At 51.8% G+C, this 15,435-nt stretch overlaps 2 protein-coding genes across 3 annotated transcripts in view; one reads left to right on the top strand and one right to left on the bottom strand.

The window, feature by feature from the left end:
- The window catches only part of LOC142566383 (astakine-like), a 47,695-nt gene extending 34,297 nt beyond the window's left edge, over nt 1-13,398 (bottom strand). For both annotated transcript variants that reach the window (XM_075677347.1, XM_075677348.1), the window contains exon 1: nt 13,193-13,398. The gene's annotated coding sequence lies outside the window, so the exon portion shown is untranslated. The remainder of the gene's footprint in view (nt 1-13,192) is intronic.
- The window catches only part of Scgalpha (sarcoglycan alpha), a 196,785-nt gene that overhangs the window by 42,815 nt on the left and 138,535 nt on the right, over nt 1-15,435 (top strand). The window lies entirely within an intron of this gene.

The following is a 15,435-nucleotide window of genomic DNA, read 5'->3' as shown; positions in this document are numbered from 1 at the left end:
CTGCGAGAGTATAAAAACAGCTGCCCCCGGACGCCAGAGGAGGGCTCCGATTTCTTCTGTTGAGTGAAGTGCTCTCCCGTCTCTCTACTACGGTCAAACCTGACCGCCAACTCTTTGCGATGTTAAAATAAACAAGTTGTTTCGTTGTTACCTGTCGACTCATGCTTTGCCGGGACCTTCGGATGCTTGCAGTTGTACCCCAGGCCGCCAGGCCAACGCTACCCTTGGGGCTTGCGACCCAGGTACAACCACGGGCGTCAGCGCCGAGTTCCCAACAGATCGTACCAGCAAGCCGGATCCAAATATCTGGTTGCCAGCGGTGAGATCGCCTACGACTTCAAACAACGGTCTGCCAGCGGCGAGATCGCGACAACGGAGGCCAGCAGCGAAGAGATGCAGTTGACTGTATGCTGAGCAGCTCAACGACGATCCGGGAGCAGTGCAACGAGCCCTGTGTGACGACTGGTTGCCTGCAGCGGAACGACTGCGCGGAATTCCTGCCTGCGAGGTTTGGTGAGTGCGGGACTTTCTTCTTCTGAGCTTTGCCAGGCTTTTGTTAGTGTTAGAAACAGAGCTGGTAATTGTGGTTGTCGTTGCTGCCGGGTTAGTTGCGGCAAGACAATAGTAAGCAGTAGAGAAAGCAGCATTCAGAGCAGCCATGGATTTGAAGTCGTTGCGCAAACCGAAATTGTTGGAGCTTGCAAGAGAGTTGGGTCTGGATGTCTCGGACAAACTCAGAAAACCAGAACTGATAAAGGCTATTCTTGAGTTAGAGGCTGAGGATGACGAGCTGTCGGAATGCCTTGAGACCATGGAGGAGAGGGAGACTGCAAAAAGACAGGAGCGCGAACTTAAAGAGCAAAAAGAAAAAGAAGAGCGTGAACGTAAAGAACAGAAAGAGCGAGAGCAACAAGAGCGTGACCGTCAACACGCTTTGGAAATGAAGCGTCTTGAGGTAGAGATGGAACGCGCTCGTAATGGAAGTCAGGCACACGGTGCAGGAGAACGCGTATTGTTCAAAATGACTGACCTGATGCGGCCGTTTAAGCTTGGAGAGGACATTGGTTTGTTCCTGGTTAACTTTGAGCGAACGTGCGAGAAGCAGGGGTTCTCTCGGGAAACGTGGCCACAGCGCTTGCTCACTTTGTTACCCGGCGAGGCGGCCGACGTAGTCGCTCGCTTGGATAGAGAGGAAGCAGAGGATTTCGACAAAGTAAAATCGAGTCTGCTAAAAAAGTACCGGCTGTCTGCGGAAGCGTTCCGTCGGAAGTTTCGGGAAAATGAGAAAGGCAAAAGTGAGTCATATACAGAGTTTGCGTATAGGCTTATGTCGAACATGCAGGAGTGGCTCAAAGAAGAGAAAGCGTTTGGTGACCACGATAAAGTTCTGCAGTGTTTCGGGCTAGAACAGTTTTATAGTCGGTTACCGGAGAACGTGCGATACTGGGTCTTGGATAGGCCAGACGTTTGTACGGTGGCTAAAGCCGCTGAGCTAGCCGAGGAGTTTGTGACGCGTCGGGCTCGCGGAGCTAAGGACGGTCAAAAGGGTGAATTTGGCTCGAAGTTTGAGAGGCCGAAGTTCACACCCATGAGAGCAAAGGGGAACACGCGTAGTGAGGATGCAAGTGAAAGCAGTCCGACCAAACGTAAAGAGACGGCGGCAGCCGAAGCCGAACGCAGAAAGCGGTTCGAGATGAGGCGAGCGGGCGTTTGTTATACGTGCCAGAAGCCGGGTCACTTTTCGGCGCAGTGTCCGGAAACAACACCAAAAGTTGTGTTTTTTTCAATAGGCAGCACTGACGAGAACATGAAGCTTCTCGAGCCTTACATGCGAGACCTCCTCGTGAACGGGAAAGAGTGCCGAGTGCTTCGCGATTCCGCAGCTACGATGGATGTAGTTCACCCATCTTACGTAGAACCCCATATGTTCACGGGCGAGTGCGCGTGGATCAGGCAAGCCGTGGAAGCTCATAGCGTGTGTCTGCCGGTAGCAAAAGTGCTTATTGAAGGACCTTTCGGAGCGCTTGAGACGGAGGCGGCAGTGTCATCTATGCTGCCACCCCAGTACCCGTACCTATTTTCAAACAGGTCCGATCACCTCCTGCGCGAGAAGGGGCTTTTGTTTGGTGAAGCTAGTGTTCAGGCCTTAACCAGATCGAAGGTTCGGGAGCTCGCTGCAAAGGCGGTAGTTGCGGGGCCGACGTTATCAAACAACGAAAAAGGGTCAGAGGCGCAGCAAGCTGATATTCAGAGCACGCCCGAACTGAATAAACTAGAGTCTGTAACGTTAAAGGCGCCAGATACTGGAGAGGAAACGCCCGACGCGGGAAAGTTAGAAGAGCTATCTACTGATTTGCTCATCGCGCCTACGTCAGACGGACTTGATAGGTTGCTAAAAGTCAGCCGGACGGCTTTGATAGCCGAGCAAAAAAAGGATGGCAGCCTGGAAAACGTGCGCTGCAATGTCAAAGAAGGTATCGCCAGGAAAACTGCGCGTTTTGTGGAAAGAGGTGGAGTCCTGTACCGGAAGTATCTAGACCGCAGAGGAGTGCAGTTCGATCAGCTGGTCGTGCCTCAATGCTATCGTCAGGATCTGTTGCGCTTGTCACATGGGGGTTCGTGGTCCGGACACCTAGGAGTTAAGAAAACTAAGGACCGTCTCTTGCAAGAGTACTATTGGCCAGGGTGTTTTCGGGACGCAGACCATTTCGTGAGGACATGTGACACTTGTCAGCGGGTGGGCAAACCAGGGGACAAATCGAGGGCGCCGTTGAAATTGGTACCTATCATTACGGAGCCTTTTAGACGGCTCGTTATTGATACTGTGGGACCTCTTCCGGTAACAGCCACGGGGTACAGACACATTTTGACTGTGATCTGCCCAGCGACAAAGTTCCCTGAAGCAGTGCCGCTTAAAGAACTCAGCTCAGTTGAGATAGTTAATGCTCTACTGTCCATATTTGCGCGAGTTGGTTTTCCTGCAGAAATTCAATCAGATCAGGGCACAGTGTTTACTAGCGCTTTGACGACAACTTTTCTCGAAAGGTGTGGGGTAAAGCTGCTACACAGCTCAGTGTACCACCCACAGTCGAATTCCGTTGAGAAGCTCCACTCCGTCATGAAGCGCGTGTTGAGAGCCTTGTGTTTTGAACATCAAACTGACTGGGAGCTGTGTCTGCCTGGGGTGATGTTTGCTTTAAGGACCGCACCGCATGCGGCTACGGGGTTTTCGCCAGCTGAACTGGTGTACGGTCGCTCGCTTCGATCTCCGCTTCGCATGCTTCGAGAATCATGGGAAGGTAGGGGCGACGACCCAGTCGTGGTGGAGTACGTGCTTAAGCTCCTCGAACGCTTAAGGGCACAGGAGTTGTCAGGTGAAGCAATGACAAAGGCCCAGCAGAGGGCCAAGGTTTATTATGATCGGACCGCCAGGGCCCGTCGTTTTGAGGTGGGCGATGAAGTCATGATATTGCGCACATCGCTAAACAACAAACTAGACGTGCAGTGGGAGGGCCCAGCACGAATTGTTCAGAAACTGTCGGACGTTAACTACGTGGTAAGTCTGCCAGGAAAGCGGAAAGCACAGCAAGTTTACCACTGTAATCTGCTCAAACCTTATAGACAAAGGGAAGCAGTGGTGTGCATGATGGTAAACGTTCCTGATGAGCTTCCGGTCGAGCTTCCGGGACTAGGCTCAGTGACGAACAGGGAAGACACCGGTCAAGTCATTAGTGACCTTATCAGTAAAGCACCGCTGTCGCCTGAGCAGAAAACCGAACTACACCAGCTATTACAAGAGTTTCAAGGTCTGTTCTCTGAGAGGCCTGGTAGGACTTCTGTACTTACTCATGATATAGAACTTACCTCCACAGAGGCAGTACGATCCAAGGCGTATCGGGTGTCACCCCGCCAGAGCGATATTATGGAGGCTGAGGTAAAGAAAATGCTACAGCTCGGTGTTATTGAGGCAGGTGAGAGTGATTATACCTCCCCTTTGATTTTGGTTGAGGTACCGGGCAAGGAACCTCGTCCTTGCGTCGACTACCGCAGGCTTAATTCCATCACTAAGGATCAAATTTATCCGATCCCTAACATCGAGGAGCGCCTTGAGAAAGTTAGTAGCGCTCAGTTTATTTCCACCCTAGATCTTGTCAGGGGTTATTGGCAGGTTCCACTTACAGAAGAGGCTAGTAGGTATGCGGCGTTCATTTCACCAATGGGAACATTCCGTCCTAAAGTGTTGAGTTTTGGTTTGAAGAACGCGCCATACTGTTTTTCAAGTCTCATGGATAAAGTGTTGCGGGGACAGCAAGAATTCGCTTTACCGTATCTAGACGACGTAGCGATATTCTCCGCATCCTGGTCTGAGCATATGACACACTTGCGGGCAGTGCTAACCCGCCTGCGCGAAGCAGGCTTGACAGTCAAGGCTCCTAAGTGCCAGTTAGCACAGGCCGAGGTTGTCTACCTCGGTCACGTGATTGGTCAGGGTCGTCGCCGCCCCTCTGAAATAAAAGTGGCCGCTGTGCGAGACTTTCCGCAACCGCGCACAAAGACCGATATTCGGTCGTTCTTAGGTGTCGCCGGCTACTATCAGAGGTACATCCCTAGGTACTCTGATATCGCGGCTCCCCTGACGGATGCTCTAAGAAAGACAGAGCCTCAAACAGTCGTCTGGGACGAGACAAAGGAAAGAGCTTTTAGCGCCCTAAAGAGTGCCCTAACAAGCCAGCCTGTGCTACGATCGCCAGACTATACAAAAGGGTTCATTGTTCAGTGCGATGCTAGTGAGCGAGGCATGGGCGTTGTACTGTGCCAACGGGAAAATGGAGAAGTAGAACACCCCGTCCTGTATGCTAGTCGTAAGCTGACCAGTCGTGAGCAGGCGTATAGCGCCACCGAGAAAGAGTGTGCATGTCTCGTGTGGGCCGTTCAGAAATTGTCATGCTATCTAGCCGGCTCGAGGTTTATCATTGAGACAGATCACTGCCCTCTCCAATGGCTGCAGACCATCTCTCCCAAAAATGGCCGCCTCCTGCGCTGGAGCCTCGCTTTACAACAATATTCCTTTGAGGTGCGTTACAAAAAGGGGAGTCTCAACGGTAACGCCGATGGCTTAAGTCGAAGCCCCTAACGTAGGAATCAGCCTCAAAATTGTTTGTTACTGATGTTTTTCTTCCTGAGGCAGGATTTTTTTTAACATATTGCTTTTGTTTAGTGTTTCAAAGTGATGATATGCTTTCTAGTGCAATTTTTCAATTTGTGGACGCGTTCTGAGTGATGCTAGACTACTGTAAGGAACTAGGCAGTGGTATAAAAAGGGGAAAGAGCCTGGCAGGGCTTAGTGAGGGTTGTGCCGTGCTTGCTGACTGAGCGGTTGAGTTTTCAGCGTAGTTCTAACGCTTGCCGGGAACGAGAACAAAAATGTGAACTCTCCCGAAGTCACATTGCAGTGTCCCGTGCGAACCTGAACGAGAGAACGAGGCCTTCTCTGTGCGCTGCGCTCAAGAAACGTCAAGGGACGCCCGACTTCGGTTATGAGCATCATCGAGCGACATCCCTCCGGACAGCGGATGCAGTCCCCTGTCCATCGGGATCTCCTTTCCCCGGCGGGGCGGTCTGTTGCGTTTCGCCTGCGACACGTGGTTTTGCCGGCGCGACGGCGGCGGGGCGGCGGACATTTTGGCCCGATCTTCGTCACCGCAACACTCATCGCCAGGTGTTTCCAGGCGCGTCTGCGGCGATGCGACCGCCTAGGGATTTCGTTCCAGTCATTGTGCCCGAAACAGGCGATGCCAAAGCAGGGACCATCTTCTCGTTACAGTCATTGTGTCCGACCGGCAGCGCCACGACAGTGTGCTGCGCAGCGCCACGACAGTGTGCTGCGCAGCGCCACGACCAGGTGCTACGAGATCGTGCGCAGCGCCACGACATGGTGCTACGGCATCGCTACGACAGTGTGCGTCACCATTAGCCCATTGTACATTCACGTGCTCGTCTTTTGAGGGGTTCCTTCTTGCCCTCAACTGCGAGAGTATAAAAACAGCTGCCCCCGGACGCCAGAGGAGGGCTCCGATTTCTTCTGTTGAGTGAAGTGCTCTCCCGTCTCTCTACTACGGTCAAACCTGACCGCCAACTCTTTGCGATGTTAAAATAAACAAGTTGTTTCGTTGTTACCTGTCGACTCATGCTTTGCGGGGACCTTCGGATGCTTGCAGTTGTACCCCAGGCCGCCAGGCCAACGCTACCCTTGGGGCTTGCGACCCAGGTACAACCACGGGCGTCAGCGCCGAGTTCCCAACAGATCGTACCAGCAGTCCGATCCAAACACCATCAACGCGGGCGGCACTCCGCCATTCTCTCGGCCTCCGCTGCCCACCTTCTCCACAACAGGCTCTCGTGCTTCTCCAATAATCCTCTACTCCAGGCTGCTATATAGTATAGCACAAATATAGCGCGCCACGTGACGTTGAAATTGGATATTAAGTAGCCAGCTTGAGAAGCGGCTCTTACGCGGCCGAAGGGGGCCGCATACCAGACGGCAAGAGAAGAACGAAGCTGCGTGCCAGTCGGATCGCAATGAATGCGCCGTGCATTGCTCGGTTTGGCAAGTGCTTGCCAACTTAAATCGATTTTTTTTTTCATTGGATACCGCCCTGTCTCGAGCGGTTGTCATGCCACGCAGTTGTCGCGGTACACTGTATCGTCTCAGTCGTATATAGGCTCGAGTCTTCGGCCGGCGCAAGTTGGTTTTCCGGTGTTTTGTTGAACTCGGACGATTCCTCGTCGCGCATGTACTGGATTTAGGTTGCCAAGCTTGTTCGATGACGGATTAGTGAAGTGATCCGTGTGTGTCATGATGCGCTTGCGCAAAAGACTAAATATCGCAATGGTTGGTTTGCTAGTAAAAGCGTGAACAGGCTGTGGAGTGGAGATAGTGAGGGCTGCGTGTGAATAGTTTGCGCGGATTGAAAGGTAACCATATTGCGCCGTAAATGCATTCAAATTCATTTAGCAGTCGTCGAGCGAGAACATTTGTCACCCGCCGTGTTGGCGCAATGACTTTCGTGTTGCGCTGACAAAGCCTAGGGCGCGCGATTGAATCGCGGCAGCCGCATTTCGACGGGGGCGAAATGCAAAAACACCCGTGCACCGTGTGCACGTTAAAGAACCCCAGGTGGTCAAAATTAATCCGGATTTCCTCACTACGGCGGGCCCCATAGTCATATCGTTGTTTTGACGCGTGAAAACCGAGAATTTAATTAAGAACATTTATCCACGATGATCGTGGCAGGCGAACGTCAACACGTGAGCGTCTGCAACGCGGGCTGAAATAGACGAAGATACAGTATGCACACTCATATGGCGACAGGCGACATACAACGCAAGCACCTGTAGCAGGAGTTGAAGAGGACACACTGGGCGAACGCTGCAGACACAGCAGCGAAAGAAACGAGCAAAATCTAGCGGCTGGCGCGGAGTGTCGCCATCTGAACAAGTGGCAAACGTGCCCCTTGGCTGCGTCAAAAGGGGAAAACTAATCAGTTCAGCCGGCTCGCCTGTGTATCCGTGGTCCAAGACGTGTTGAATTCTGGGAAATTTAAGTTGCGTGAGCTAGCTTATGTATTCCGTCTCCTCGGCTATTAAGAGTCCGCTTACACCTGCGCCAAGTGAAGTTGTTAGAGCTTAAAGCGCCTTAAGGTGGAAAATATTCCGGCTATATTTAACTTGAAACAAAACAAAAAGTATGATGACATCTAATCGTTGAGCTGGCTTCTTGCCCGTGTATCGACTGTTTTCTTCAGGTTTCACACCGTTTCCCGATAGTACACATACGCCAAAATCTCTACTGGACCGATCTCTTTCGAGTTGCGCCAACATCGGAATGCGGCCGCTAGGACGGGAAGTAAAAGCTGTAACTTCGTGCTGTGAGGCAGAACATCATTCCGCAGTCACTGCATCACCGCGGGCACTGAGATACCGCGGCACATATAGCTGTGACGTTTTATTACAAGCGAGTTTATGTCAACGGTTGGAGGCGTTTGCGCGTGGAACTGCTGATGCCTGCAGTTGCATGCGCCACAACCGCAATGCTAAAGTAATTTTATCATCTGTGGCAGGCGTCACACGTTGTGCTTACATAGGCGCTAGCTAGCAGTGCCTAAGCCTGGGTCACAGATTCTGCTCCAATTACATTCCTTCTGAGCTTTACCACAGGCCCGAGCAGCACGTCTCCTGTCATCACTCGGATCGGCAGGCACGCCCGGAGTGGTAAGAATGGAATAAGAACCGGGAGAAAGTAATCGTGGCTCTTCTGTATCGCTGCAGGGGCAACTGTCCGAGTGCGGCGGAGATCGCGCGTCTCAGCTTCCGGGTTAAGAGGTTAGCGTGAGCTCCTCCCTGGAAAGCCTACATTGCGCAACGCCCTGCTCCCCACTTCAAGGTCGTGCTCTCGGCTTCGACTGAACGGGGACGCCGCTGTCGTTATTGGAACAAAGCGCCGCGTTTTTTTTTTTTCCTTTTTTTCTTCGGCGGCGCACTCGAAAGGATTGCGCCACCGGATGCAACTACGCCGAAAGGACGCCCCCTCCTTCAAGCGGCATGCCGTCCCTGCTCCGCGAGAGACGTCCGAGTCTCCGTCTTGCTTTCATAGTTGCATTTGCGGTGCTTAATGTCAATTCTTTGTACGACAAGTTAACGCTACGACCTCGCTGTCTGCCGGCATATGCATCCTCTCTCTCTCTCTCTGCAGGCACTGGTCCCTCTTTCTGGCGACGTGAATGCGCCGCGTTGTATATACACAAGTTTTGAGGGACTGAAGAGTATCCTGCGGCCCTTCGGGACCAAACGTGAGCACCGGTGTATCCGAACTGAAAATCCGCGACTGTACATAATCAGATGGTGCGAAAGCCTTGCAGCGCTATGCTTACTACTGACCTAGGGTATTCAGCTTCCTCGTTCAACGTATACAGGGTCTGTCCTGAAAGTAATATCAGTGAATTTATTGCGACGCGACTGTACGTCGGAGCGTGGTCTAACAGTTGAAACTGGTAGTGGGGGAACCCAGCTAAGCAGCGCCCCGTCGCTCAGTGTGCTCCGAGCATCGGAGAGTGTAGGACGAGCATGTCCGTGAGAGTTTTATTCTTTTGCAAGTGAAAATGCAGCGCTGGTCAGAACAAACATTTTCGATCAACTTTTGCTTGAAACTTGGCAAGACCGCTGCAAAAACTGTTAATATGCTCCAGACTGCTTACAAAGAACATGCCCTGTCAGATCGGCAAGTGTTTTGGTGGCACAAGGTCTATTTGGAAGGCCGGGAAGAGGTCGACAACGAGGACCGCGCCGGACGGCCTTCCACGACCACCACAATGTGACGCGAGTGAGGGAACTGTTTAACTCAGACCGACGAATAGGTGTTCGTCTAATGGCCGGCACGTTAAGCATTCCGAAAACTCAAATTCATGAAATCGTTACAAACAACATCGGCATGCGGAAGGTGGGCGCAAAAATTTTTCCAGAAGTGCTCATTGACGACCAAAAGTCACGCTGCGTTGAAACGTGCAAAGAAAACCTCGACATATGCAAACGTGATCGAAAATTTTTGGACAGCGTCATTACAGGGCACGAGACTTGGGTATTTGAATGTGACCCGCACACCAAAAGGATATCATCTGAGTGGCACATGCTATCGTCCGCTCGCCAGAAGAAAGCCAGGGTGAGCAAATCAAAGATCAAGATCATGCTCATCGTTGATTATTTTTTTTTTTTTTTTGACGCCCATGGACTGGTTCATGACGAATTTGTAGAGCCTGGAACTACTGTGAGCTCCAAATTTTATGTGGAAGTCCTCAAAATACGGAAACGCAGAGTTCAACGCATCCGGCCGGACATCGCTCACAACTGGACGTTGCACCACGATAATGCGCAGGCCCACAGCGCATTCATCGTCACCGACTAGCTGGTTAAAGCAGAGGTGCCAACGATCCCCCAGCCCCCGTGCAGCCCCAGCCCACCCCCGACTTTTTCTGTTTCCAAGCCTCAAAACACCCCTGGAAGGCAAGCATTTTGAAACAGTGGACGGGATCAAAGCAGCTTGTACCGCAACATTAAAGGCCAATCCGGAGGAGAACTACCGGAACACATTCGGGAGCTCGAAGTCGAGCTGGAGATCATGTATCGACGCAAAAGGAGAGTATTTTGAAGATTTTTAAACACTTGTAACGATAAATTCAATAAATGAATAAATACGGCCCCTTAGTGCAGCAACATTGTGCACACTTCGCAAAACCAGCTAGCCCGAATTAAAGACTTCCTCGTGTTGCGGCCCGGCATAGATTTGTCAGACGAATTCACGTGAGCCGTTCTGCACGTAGACGTACCCACCGTGGTTGCTTAGTGGCTTTGGCGTTGCGCTGTTATGCACGAGGTCTAATCGCTGGCATGCACATCATGTTTTCACATGGGTTAGGAGGAGGACATTTTAATGGAGGAAGTAAGAGAGGTCGACCTGGAGAGCACGTCTCTATAGCCTGCTACTCTCCTCACCAGGGTGAGGGGAAGGTACAGGGAAAGAGAGCTAGATGGCAGGTGACTATGTTATAACTACAATGAGCTACTATGTACACGTTGTACGCGCCGTGGTGGCATATTTGCTTTGGCGTTGCGCTACTACGCCCGAGGGATCGAATCCCGTTCGCGGCGGCCGCATTTCGGTGGGACGAAATGCGAAAACGCCCGTGTACCGTGCATTGGGTGTACGTTAAAGAACACCAGGATGTCAAAATTAAGCCGGAGTCTCCTCAATGCGGATGGTGGTTTTGGCACGTAAAATCCAAAAATTTACTTTCGACTGTAGACGTCTGAAAGACACCTCATGAGCCGCTTTCTCAGTCGCGCGCTCTTCATAAGGCACACGACACGAGCTGCCGTTGGTCGAGCGCAGTTTCATTCTCAAATCACTATAGGGAACTCTGGTGCTGCGATCGTTCAGCTGCACCATGGGAATGACGGGTAGTATACATCGACTTCTCTACCCTTCGTTCATTGGGCTTCAGAGGTTCGTGCAGGTTCATTTATTACGCCTTGTCGGCCTTTATTACACGAAATTTTCTAGCGATATTTTTATTTCTACACGCACGAGGACAATAACTATGCGCACATGCACAACCACTGGGAATTTGTGCATTCATAAAGCAATATTTTGCCGAGAACAATCAATCTGCGAAGTGACAAAGTCGTTTGAAGGCACAGTGAGTAAGTTTCGGTAAATCCATGTACTGCACTCATCATTCCTATGCATGCTGAACCCGCAATGCTTACAGATCCCGCAGATACTATAGCGCTACATTTCCCTCTAATGCTTCTTGCAGAAAAACTAATTTTGAACACCGGTATAATTTTGAGCACCTGCAGGGGTTCTTTAACGTGCACCCAATGCACGGTACGCGGGCTTCTTGCATTTCACCCCCATCGATATGCGGTCGCCGAGGCCGGGATTCGATCCCGCGCCCTCGGGATTTTTAGAGCAACGCCATAGCCACCACGGCGCGTGGGAAACACGTCGCTCGCGCATCCCGAGAAAAATACACGAATGCGAGGGAAAGGGCGTGTGGCACAATGCGAAGCCTTGCCTCGAGCAATACCGTTCTCGGCAGGAGTCGCTGCTCGCTGTTAAGTCAGGTCGCATTCAGATTTCGAAAGCGATAACAGCAGCAGACGGGCACAGAAGCACGAGCACACGACAGAGCAAGAAGAATAGAGCGACCCCGTCCGCCATATGAGTCTTTTAAAGCCCTTTGAAAGAAACGCTTTCTCACAATAGTCCACGGCCCTGCGGTATAGAGACGCACACTTTGCCTATAACTCGACCGTTATAAGGCAAAACTTATGGGACTGTACCATTACAGGGATGTGGACAGAAAGGAAACGTTATTCGAGGAAAAGCTGTGACGTAAGCAGCAGCAGTGCCTCCTAGCTCTTCCCCGACAATCGGTAACTGCCAGTCACATCCGCAGACGTCTCGCCGCTGCACAGAAAGAACAGCTGCTTCCGCGTCCAAAATTTGGAGCCAAGTGCCGCGCCGGAAGGCAGGCGCCTAATATCTACTCCTTGCACATTTGTATTATAATTATGCGCTCTGAAGGCAGATGTGAAAATGAGCACGGCAATAGATATAGCATATCCCACGACCGTTCAGACATGGTGCAGTACTTCAGCTTTGTTACTCTATTTTTTTTTTGTTACCACTTGCATATCATGCTTTAAATTGGTGGTACATATACGTTCCACGAGGAAATCTCGTCAAAAGTTAACAGCGGCAATAAAGCTTATATTTGTACGCGACCACATAACCTTATGTAATTTCTCCTAGAAGCGCAATAAGCGAATAAGTTGTAGCCACCTCATGAAAATGAACCGAGCACAAGCGGTCCACAACAGAAACAACATGTACGAACACACTCCGCGCAGCTTATTGCGAGACACCGTCATTCAAGAAAGAGTACCTGCCGTCTAGGCCGCATACCCGTACGCCGGCCGCGAAGGCTTCCACTCAGTGCTGACATCTGACCGTCGTGACTCGGCGCCCGCGCGTGCGTGCGTGCGTGCGCGCCGACTGCAAGAGGAGTAAAGCAACGGACACACACACGCGCGCGCAGCGCAGCCTTGTCCTCAAAGCATGCAAATGAAAAGCGAGCATGTCTCGCACTCGCGATCACTCGTATCTCTGCGGAAAAGTCGCAGTGGAAGGACGCATTTCTTTCATTATGGCGATTAACTAACCGAAAGCAACGGACACGAGGTGGGGGGGGGGGGGGTGTCATGGAGAGCCAAGGCCGCGCACTCTCCGCTCCGGACAGCCCATCATCCCGGAATTCCTGACAAACGGGAAGCGTGTAAGTGCGCGACGGAGGGTGAGCGGCGCGGCGCCAGGCATCCTCGCGCAACGGCTTCCGATAAGCCACTAAAACACTGACTGACTGCGTCACTACGGCCAAGGCCGAATTCCTGGAGGGGTCAAGCTGGCCCGGAACCGGCGTCCGAAGACAAACCCGACTCCGGGACCATGCGCGGGCGCCTCGCCGGTGCGCCCGCTCTCAATCAGAACCGCTATCTATTCGGAACTGGATGCTGCGCGACGATCGGAAGCCGCGGATGAGTTGCATACACTGGGTGCGCGAGCTCCTGTACTCACCCTTCTCCTACGAGAGTTGCTGGCGGCCCCTGGGCGCGAACTGCGGGTGCAACTGGTGCGCGACTGAGAGAGCGGTGCCCTGGGTGAGGCGGGATGGCAGTATGGCTCGAGCGGGACTCGTCTTGCAGACTGAACGTGCGCGCACCTTGAAGAACGGCGAAGACGGACGGAGCTCGCGGGGGATGATGGCACGTGGGACGCGCAGCGCTGGCTTTTTATGCGGGCGAGGGGGGTGAGCGCATCGGCGACGGCGCTGCCGTCGGCTTTTGCACGCCGCCGCTTCGTCGGCGAGGAGGAGCAGACGCCGCAGCCACGTGCTCGGCGGCGGCCACGCGTCAGCATCTGCATACTGGCGCCAAAACTGGCCGCTGCCGTGGGCAGGGCTGTCATCCGGCTCGCGACAGGCCGTCCGTTTTGCTGGACCTCTTCCTCCATAGCCACAGGCTGCCGTTGAAAGAAGGAGGGGGCGTGTTCGTCTCTGTTTGGCTCCACCACTCTCGGGACGGCGCGAACTAATGGTTCGCCATTAAATGCAGCCGGGATATAATTTGCATTTACGGCAGGTTGCCACAATCGTATCAGGGCAAAGCAAAATGCCGGGGCTCACATACATGACGTACGATGCAGTATGCTTAGTAGCGCCTGCGACGCGTCCTGTGTTCTCTTCTTTGTGGCTGTGCCCTTGCGCTACACCATGCCATTAAACAAACACCAACTTGCCCACAACGTGTCCTTCTGCAGTATGCTTAGTATGTGTCAAAAAAGAGGAGGAGGGGGAGTAGCTATGTGCAGAGGGAAGCCAGCGTCACGCCTAGCAAAGAAAAAAAAAAAAGGAGCCACCTCAGCGGCACCTCGATGTCACCGTTAACAGGAGCAGTTCATTGCCCGCTTCACTTTTGCACCGATACGGTATGACATGGCACTATAGTTCGCGTATTGCTGTGGTAACAAGCTTATACGTAGCTAGAAGCCACGAGGGCGCATGTTGCGTGTCCCTTCTTCGTTCGACGTCCTGTTTTTGTGGGCGCAAAAGTCTCCAAAAGACCGTGTACAACCAACTCGCCCAAAACGTAACGTTTCTGGGGAAGTACCTTCCGCTGTAGCGATGACACCGAGGTTTTACGCTTTACGTCGCTGACCCCACACTGTAAAAAAAGTTTACACCCTTTGGGGTGAATATCTTCCACACAACGATAATCGCCATCTGTCCTGCTTGCGTTTCCTTTCTTGAAAACGCTGCGCTCGCTACTTTCCTGTCGAGAATGCTCTGTCATGCTGGTAACATGCATGTCGTTCGTAACTTGGAAGTACCGAGCTCGCAGCGTTAAGGAAAGAAAGTGCGGACAAGACAGATGACGATTATCGTTGTGTGGCAAGATACGACCCAAAGGGTGTAAATTTGCTTAAGAGTGTACACTCTAAAACGTTTTTACACCTTTCGGGGCTTACCTCGCCCACCAATCGTCGTCAGTCCTGCGTACACTTTATTTACCGTTTTGCGCTCTCTACTTTCGAGTCAGTAACGTTTTCACCCTGATACGAGCATGCTGTTCGTGACCTGAACGTATCGGGCGTGCAGCATGAAAGAAAGACACGCGAGACAGATGATCATTGTTCGGAGTCGAGATATGCCCTAAAGGGCGCGGCGGGTTGCAATATAAAATTATAAAACGTCCGACGACCGAATGCCGTAGGTCTTTAAATAATATCTTTTTGCGTGTTCTCTTTTCTTTTCTTTTTTTTTGCGTTGAACAGCTTGGCTATTGTTAGCTGGGATACGCATATACAGGGTGTCCCAGCTAAATTTAGCCAGAGTTAAAGAATACGCGAATGCCACGTAGCTGGGCAGAAGCAAGGTAATGTTGTTTGCCGTCGCTCGGAGACACTCAGATTATTTGTTTCTCATTCCGCCTATTTATGTAATTAGTCATTAATTAATCAACTTTTCAAATATTATAATTACATGAAAAGTGTCAATGAGAAAATTGTAGAGCGACATGAAAAATCTCCCGATGCAGCTTTCTGTTGCTCAATACACGGGCTACTTAAAAGTGTTTTTTTCCGAGCGTGAAAGAAGCCCGCAAATGCACGCGAAATTGCCACGCGACTGGCCGCTCGAAAGAAAAGGGTACAGATATGCATGGTGTAGAAACGGCAAGATCTTGTGGCGCAAGACAGATGGCGACCCTGCTATCACGATGCGAAGTGAGAAAGACCTTTTGTGTCTTAGTCTATCTCTTTGA

This window comes from Dermacentor variabilis, unplaced genomic scaffold (assembly GCF_050947875.1).
Source record: "Dermacentor variabilis isolate Ectoservices unplaced genomic scaffold, ASM5094787v1 scaffold_12, whole genome shotgun sequence".
In the NCBI taxonomy this organism is placed as follows: Eukaryota; Metazoa; Arthropoda; class Arachnida; order Ixodida; family Ixodidae; genus Dermacentor; species Dermacentor variabilis.
Note: the sequence above shows the minus strand (reverse complement) of the source record. Positions and strands in the feature narration are given on the sequence as shown.